Source organism: Mercenaria mercenaria, chromosome 1 (genome assembly GCF_021730395.1).
Source record: "Mercenaria mercenaria strain notata chromosome 1, MADL_Memer_1, whole genome shotgun sequence".
Taxonomy (NCBI): Eukaryota; Metazoa; Mollusca; class Bivalvia; order Venerida; family Veneridae; genus Mercenaria; species Mercenaria mercenaria.
This window is the reverse complement of record NC_069361.1, coordinates 96,596,614-96,605,330: the sequence shown is the minus strand read 5'-3', so window position 1 is coordinate 96,605,330 and position 8,717 is coordinate 96,596,614. Positions and strand designations below refer to the sequence as shown.

The 8,717-nt window shown below is 37.1% G+C and overlaps 1 long non-coding RNA gene across 1 annotated transcript; it reads right to left on the bottom strand.

Moving 5' to 3' along the window:
• Positions 1 to 5,421: 5,421 nt before the first annotated feature.
• LOC123529587 (uncharacterized) lies at positions 5,422 to 5,870 on the bottom strand. Its single transcript, XR_006682176.2, has 2 exons — positions 5,714 to 5,870; positions 5,422 to 5,547 (listed from the first exon to the last, which is right to left on the bottom strand). It is a non-coding gene; the product is annotated as an uncharacterized LOC123529587 (long non-coding RNA).
• Between the last annotated feature and the right edge of the window lie 2,847 nt (positions 5,871 to 8,717).

The window sequence follows — 8,717 nt, the reverse complement described above, 5'->3', positions numbered from 1 at the left end:
TAACCGGTCAATGTGGTATACCTTAGCATTGGAAGTTTTCTTTTGTTTAACTAGATATGTCAAATCATCGATACGTTTCTGAACAAGGAATGGTCCCTTCTATTTTGGTACTAATTTTGAGCAAACACCTGGTTTAGTCCTAGTATCATAGAGCCATACAGCTTGTCCTGGTTCAAGAATTCTAGCTTTTGATTTTACGTCATAATAGCGCTTATGATAATTTGCAGATGTCTGGAGGTTTTCTCTAGCAATATCATGAGCTACTTTTATTTTCTTTTTCAGATCAGTGATATAGGGACCACCAGCAAGGTTGTTGGTTGACTCAGGATGACCAATCATTGCTGCCATTGGTAACATGACCTCATGACCAAAAACCATTCTGTTTGGTGATATTCCTGTGCTCGCATGTGGTGATGCACGATATGCCATTAACAACTGTGGAAGATACTGATCCCATAGATTTTGTTGCTTTGTGCAGAACGATGATAGCATGGTCTTAATGGTACGGTTAAAGCGCTCTACGACTGGATTTGCTTGCGGTCTCATGACAGAGGTTCGGACTTTGGTTATACCTAGTAACTGGCACATTTCCTTAAATAGTTCTGACTCGAAATTTGAACCTTGATCAGTGAGGACAACAAGAGGTACACCAAATCGAGCTACAAAGTTACTTATGAAAGCCTCAGCTACGGTGAATGCTTCCATATTAGGTAAAGCTACTGCTTCAGTCCATTTTGTGAACACATCAGTTATCACTAGAATGTATCTATTGCCATTTGTTGTTGTTGGGAGTGGACCAGTTAAATCTATGGAAATTTTTTCCATAGCTGCATATACCGGATCCTGACCAAGTGGTGCGTGGGCCGGTTGTGCCTTCTTTCTAACCTGACAAATGTCACATTGTTTGCAGTAATCTTGTACGCAGTCTTTCATTGCTGGCCAATAGAACTGTTGCTGGATTCTTGCTAACATTTTCTCCGCACCTAAGTGACCAGCTGAAGGAATATTATGGTAATTGTACAGGACATCTGAACGCAGTTTGGTATGAACAATCAGCTGGAGTACTAAATCCCCTGTTTGGTCAAACCATTGTCTGTAGAGCATATTATTTTTCATTTGTAGCCGGTCCCATTGACGCCACAGAGTTTTTGCGACTGTTGAGTGTTTAGCAATATTGTTCCAGACCGGACGTTCACCACCTTCAAGAGCAACATACAGAAGTCCAACATCATGATCTTCTAATTGATTCTTGCGTACAGTACTTGGTTCCCAGCCATCCAGAAGTAAAGGGTGTGGCTTCATGTCAATTTCAGCTGCCTGCTGTTTACTTCTAGTGATTGCGCAAATATTACCTCGTAGTTTATCAGTAGATTCTCTACTGGTAAGGGGAACAGGTTTTGATATATCATGTTCTTGCTCATCAGGGTTTTGTTGGAGTTCAAGTTCATACTTTTCCTGTCTTGAACATACTTTACATGGAATTCTGGATAATGCATCTGAGTTTTGGTGTAATCTACCCGGCCGGTGTACCACTGTAAGATCATAACTTGATACTTGTTCCAACCATCTAGAAATTTGTCCGGTTGGGTTTTTCAGGTTGCGGAGCCAACTCACAGCGGCATTATCAGTGCGAAGTGTTACATGGTGTCCAACTAAGTAAGGATGAAAGTGTTTCAGAGCCTTGACAACAGCCAACAGTTCTTTCCTGGTAATACAGTATTGAAGCTCGTGTTTAGACATTGTTTTACTCATGTAGGCAATCACACGTTCAGATCCTTCTTGTATCTGTGACAACACAGCCCCTACAGAATGATGAGAACTGTCCGTGTCTAATATATATGGTTCGCCAATTACTGGAAATGTAAGGACTGGGGCGCTGGTCAACTTTTGTTTCAAATTTTCAAAGGATGTTTGGCATTCGTCTGTCCAGATGAATTTCCTATTCTTTTCACAGAGTTTATATACGGGTTTTGCAATTTCACTGTGATTTTCTATGAAACGTTTATAGTACGCAATCAACCCGCAAAAAGAGCGAACTTGTTTGGCTGACCTAGGTATTGGCCAATTAACAATGTCCTTGACTTTGTCAGAATCTGTACTTATACCTTTTTCAGATACCTGATGACCGAGAAAATTTACACATGTTTGCAGAAATACACATTTTGATGGTTTAAGCTTCAGTTTTGCATCTTTTAATAACTTAAAGACCAATTCTAAGCGTTCAATGTTTTTGGCGACTGTCTAACTAGGAACAATTATATCGTCCATATACACTATGCATTTTGACCATTGGAGACCACGCATTACATCGCCCATTAATCGGCAAAATGTTGCCGGTCCAATAGCCATACCGAAAGGCATACGAACAAACTGAAACAAACCCATACTGGATGCAAATGCAGTTTTCTCACGATCTTCAGGACGTATACCTATTTGCCAGAAGTCCGAGAATAAGTCCATACTACTATAGTAGGAATTTCCACTAAGGGCATCTAGGCATTCATCCATTCTTGGTAGCGGGTAAGAGTCTTTCTTAAGGGTTTCATTGACCTGGCGATAGTCCACACATATTCGAGCAGTTTTATCTTTCTTAGTCACTATTACCAGATTGCTGCACCGGGGACTCATTGAGGGCTCAATGACGCCTTTATCCAGCATTTTCTGAATTTCAGTTCTTTCAGTTTCACGTTTTGATAGTGGTAACCTTCTCATTTGTTGTTTAATAGGTTCAGTACCGGGTATAACCTCAATTTTGTGTTCAATTCTGTCTGTTAACCCTAAATCATTAGATGACTTAGCGAATATGTCCTGATACTTAAACAGTAATGTTTTTAAGGATTTCTTTTCAGATTCAAGGAGGCCTTTGGAGCTGCGATTATACAAGTCACACAGGAAGTCCGGTAATTCTGATTCATTGTCAAAATTATTACTTAATGCTTCAGTTTTAATTTCAGAAGTTACCTGTGCACAGTGTTCCTGTTTTGTAACAGACATGTTAAAAGACTGGCATTTACCAAGCACAGTTTGAGGAAAAATATCAACTGGGTCTTCTTCACCATTTACAACATTTAGTTTAACTGAGCTATTATCACTGGTATTTACAATGCCTGGCAGAAGCTGAATTGCCTTATTTTGCTTAACAGGTTCAATTAAAGCCATTTGATCAAGATGTTCTTTGCTGGGAATTGTCACAGTTACCCATGCACTAGAGTTCCCTGGAATTGTAGTTTTCTCTTTCACAAATACTCTACAAACCATAGAGTCTTTCCCCCCTAACCAACATGGAATTTTGTCCCCTTGTTTAGTTTGTAATGAATTTTCTAAATAATCAACCCCTTTAACATATTGTAACATAAAGTCTTGACCAAGAATTCCATCAGGTGCTATGTCACAAACAGTTACTGTGTGTGTATACTCAGTTTTTCCCATTTGAATTGAAATATTTGCTGTACCATAGACATTTATTTCAGAACCAGTAACATCTTTCATACGAATAGTTCCTTTCTGCAAAATTGGCCTAACTCCTGCTTCAATTTGTTCAAATATTCTATTAGCCAAAAGGATTGTGGAAGAACCACTGTCTATAAGCATATCTACATTAACATTTGAAATTGTAACACCTGTATAAAATCCATTGTCCCATTTTTCAGTGTTTTTAAATGTTTTACCGACATAACTTGTTTTTATTTCATTTTCAGGAGTTTCAGGCCCATTGCTCGCCATCGACTGTGGGCCTACTGGGTCGACGGCCTGGTGTTTTCCTGGATCTTCTGTGGCACAGTTGCTTGACCTTGGTTCTGAGAGTTGGGTTGTGGCACTTGGTTCTGTTGAGGAGGTCCCACTAGCTATCGTCTTTGTTGGTTTTGATTTGCCTGACGGAACCCATGTCTGTTGTAAGGGCAGTTTTTAATGAGATGATCTGGAGACTGACATTGAAAGCATTGCTTTAGAGTAGAGTACCTCGTCTGCTTCTGAGCTCATCTTGTGCTTCTGAAAGCTTCTTAACACAGTCCTGGAGTTGTTGGAGAGTCTGTGTCATCATTGATGCTGATGGAATGTTTGCAGCCTCCTCAGAGTTTTGACCACTCCCGGTACCATTTACATTTCTCACCATTCTAGCTGTGGCATATTGTGACATGTTACCTGTTGGGAAGAAGACGCCTTCATACATTTCTATGATACCTACTGCTTGTTCAACACTGCGACATTGTTCTGTAAGACATTTAAATTTTATTTCAGCTGGAACAGACTTGTACAGTTGGTTAAGCGCAATCATTTCTTGGGCATCATGGGTCATGGATGGGTAAGCGCGCTGAGCTAAACGACGCAGATCATCTCCAAGCTTAGCAAAGGTTTCATTGGGACCTTTAAGTCGGGCTTCGAACCTTGTCATCCACATTGGTTGCTGTCTGGCTTTACCAAACCTTTGGCTAAGGTGATACACTATGTCTGAGTACCTCTCCCTCTCCGCACTATGAATTGTCATAGAAAAGTTCGGAGCTTCACCCCGCAGGCTGGCTAGAAATGCTAATGCTCGCTCACGATCTGTCCACTGGCCAAGTTCAGCACATACTTCAAAATGACGCAAGTAAACTTCCCAGTCTTCCTCACCACTGAAGCACTGAGGTTTGATTGTTAAATGACCATTCTTTGGCTGTTGGCCTTCATAGTGACCTGGTTGATTTACTGGAAGACCCAAATACCTGATATTTGATCTGTTTGAGTGATTTCTGTTCTGAGGCACCGCTGGTTGTTCTCTCATAGCGGGTCTTTGTCGAGGTTGTGCTTGAGGTTCATAAAGATGTGGCACATCATCATCTGTGTCACTTTCCTCTGCATTCATCACTGAAGCTGGAGATGGAGGTTGTTCTTGTGGTTCCGGAGACTGAGCAGTACCACTTGCTTCTTCCTCATTTTGATTGTTTATATTGAAATTTACTTCACTGTCTGAATCAGCCATACTTATCAGCAAATAAATGAAAGATAATCAGTTGTGTTTGTTCTTCTTTTAGATTTTTCTAAATTTGTTTTCTATAATTGTTTTAATGCTTACTTCTAGTAATAATACTATTTTTTGATTGATTTATTTATATATTTATATATATATATATCTATTTATTGATCTTATTTCTGTTTATATATTTATTGCTATTGTTATTTATAGGCCCTGTGATAAGCTCATACTGTGATACTGTTTTTCTTCTTTTATTTTTTTTTTTAATTGTTTACTTTGTACTTCAAGTACTTTGATACTTTTGTTTACATTCTAAATGTTATGTCACTCTTTTGTAAGTAGTACGCGATAATTCTTTATTAGCCGTGTGGGTTCCTATAAGGTGATCCCACTGGTATGACACCACTTGTAACACTCGTAGGTGCTAAGTCAGTAATGGCAGGCGGAAGAAATTAAAGTCAACACAGTTTTAAGTTCATGGTTGTAATGAGCAATATAGATTGCTGGAAGTTTTTACTAACTTAATAACTGATTCAGTAGTCTTTAGCAATACATCACAGATTGGTAATTTTGATGTAAACAGCTCAAAATATCTATAATCAGATGTTCATTACCACTTAAGCTACTTTTGAACCATGATAATTAACTGTACATCTCATTAAAATAGGTGTATTAAGTTATCAGGCATACAATAAGTCACGACTAAGTTTTACTAGTCGCGTAGCAGTTTACAAAGAGTAGTCTAGTTTCAATATATACTTTTTACGTAGGCGTGAAGGTTAAGGTTTTTCCAGTGACACACTTATATTTATAGAGAAAAAGTCTGGCAAGAAAAGTCTAACACCAATGAAAAAACGCGGTCTAAAAATGTTGACCAATGAAATGAGCCGTTACAGCCAGCACCTCTGGCAAATCTATCAGAATGCCGCCATCATAAATGTAACCAGTTGAAAGTTATCTATCATTAAACAAATGGATGCTTTGGAATATAAGGAATTTATCCATGCAAATTAAGGTTGGTAGAACTGCTTATTTTATCAGATAGAGGGCGAAAGACATATGTCTTTCACGAATGAAGTGAGCGAAAGACATTTCAAAATATGGCGCTCACTCAACTTTTGAGCAGAATCGATCTGAAAACAGCCTATAGCATATGCTACAGTAAAAGTTAAATTGACAGAATGATGGTAAAAACCTTACTTAAAAACCTTGAAATAATGATTACTTCAGATTTACTGTAGAATACTGTAAAGATTGCTGGAAAACTTAGCATTACAGACAACCGGAAGTGAAAGATTCCGCGTTAATTCTCAAAATATTCTTGAGAAAATCTGAAGAAATCATGCATATATCAGTCTAACATCAACTAAAAGTGACTAAAATGTTACATAATGATAATGTGGCTATTGAACTAAACTGTTTTTCAAATGGAACTTAATTTCAAGAAGATTGACTAAGTCTTTCGGTTCTATCAATTTTCTATCGTAATGTCTATCAGTTCTGTCATATGTCTGTCGGAATGCCTATCAGTTCTTTCAATATTAGGATCTAGCTTTCTTGAGGCGTTAAAAGTTTATAATATAGAATTTCAGGTCTTATTGTATAATAAAAAACACACATAGATATAAATAACAACTGAAGGTTGTTATAACAATATGGAAGGCTCAAACCTTTGACCTCGAGTTGTGACCTTGACCTTGAGCAAACATGGCTAACTCATGAGTTCTGCACATCGTCTTGATGAGGTGATCATTTTACCCAAGTTTCATGAAAATCCTTCAAGGGGTTAAGGAGATACAGGGCGGACAAAAAATATTAGGACGGAAGATGGAAGGACAGATGGAGACCATTCCTATAACCCCCCACCACTTGTGGTGGAGGATTAACAACAAAATTCCCACCAAAGTACATTGATATATTTGCAATATTTTCTGAAAATATCATAAAAGTGTATTTCTTACCCAAGAAATCAACATAGTATTATAAAGAAACTGTGATCACTGCACATTACTGATGGTATTAACACAAGAGGGCCATGATGATCCTATATCGCTCACCTGAGTAGAGTTGATTGCTTTAACTTGTCCAATATTTAATCAACAAACTTTCATTATGGTTGATCCAATGTGACAAAAAGATGTTAACAGAGAAATTGTTAACAACAAATAGCCTGTTGGTACCACTCTCAAACAAAATCTTGAGTTTTAACATGTCCTCATCTATTCATCCTATGTCCTGTCAAAGTTAGACCTAGTGCTTGAATTACTTTTTCAAATACTTTAGATTTTGATCTAGCAAGGTGACCAATCACTGTCTAGGTTGTGATAAATATTTAAATTAGTTCTATTACCAGTGTCTTAACTGGAACCTAGAGTTTTGTTGAGTAGTGTTATTACTGGGGATCAGTGGTCTTGTGGCTTTTGTGTAGAAAAGCAAAAGTTTTTAAATGGGTTTTTGTCAATGAAATTAATTAAACACATGTATTTCAATTTATCTGCACATTTTGAATGTGAATTAACATTTTCCCATTTTAAAATAAAAAATGTTAAAGTTTGGTCACTTGTTACTTGATAGCAATGGTTGTTTGAGAGATGGTTCAAACTGGTAAACTTTTACTAACCAAGTACCACTTTTTGGTTCTGGCTCTCATTTATATAGATCATGTTGACAAAATCAAAAGTACATGTAGATAAAAACAAGAGCACCACCTTGCGGGTGCAGTTGCTCATCTGATTTTTTTGTCTCTGTATAATAGAAATATTGTCCTACCCATGATTTTCAAAAGGGGCCATAATTCTAGCAAAAAGCAATGTAGAGTTAAGGTACTTGCTGCACATAGTTAGCTTTTAATGGTGAATAACTGCTCCAAGTTTTAAAGCAATAGCTTTGACCGTTAAGGCCTAGAAAAAAATCTTTGTTTCTGGTAACATGCTCAAAAAAACTGATGTAGGTAGGTCAGAATTTTTTTTTTTTTTTTTTTTTTTTTTTTTTTTTTTTTTGTTTATTAAGAGACTTTTCAGAAATTATTTTTGTGTCAAAAAATGAATACAAATAAGGGGGTTATGCCTTTAGAGCATCAGTTAGTTGCTTTCTAACATCACTGACCGTGTTTAAAGAATAAAAAGTGCAGTTTTGCAACTTTTTGTTAAAAAGTTGAAAAAAATATTCTCAAAGGCCATAAAAACATTTAGGGTCGGGCCAAAAATTTAGGGTAGGTAGGGATACCGGAAACAAACAATTTTTTTTTACGCTTAAGGAGAAAAGTTGACCTAAACGCAAAACTTAACCAAGAAATCTGATATTTTCTAAGTCCAAAAGGGGCCATAATTCTTGCAAAAAGCAAGATGGAGTTATGTTTCTTGCTGTACAGAGTCAGCTTGTGATGGTGAACAAGTGTTGCAAGTTTTAAAGCAATAGCTATAATAGTTTAGAAGAAAAGCTGACCTAAACACAAAACTTAACCAAGAAATCTGATTTTCTAAGTCCAAAAGGGGCTATAATTCTTGCAAAAAGCAGAATGGAGTTATGTTTCTTGCTGTACAGAGTCAGCTATTGATGGTGAACAAGGCTGCAAGTTTTAAAGCAATAGCTTTGATAGTCTAGGAGAAAAGCTGACCTAAACATAACACTTAACCAGGCAACGCCAACGCAGACCAAGTGATGACAATAACTCATTTTTTTTTTAAAAATCAGATGAGCTAAAAATCATGACGTATGTTTCCTTAAAAGCGAAGTATGAATTTATTTGACTACATTAAAACTA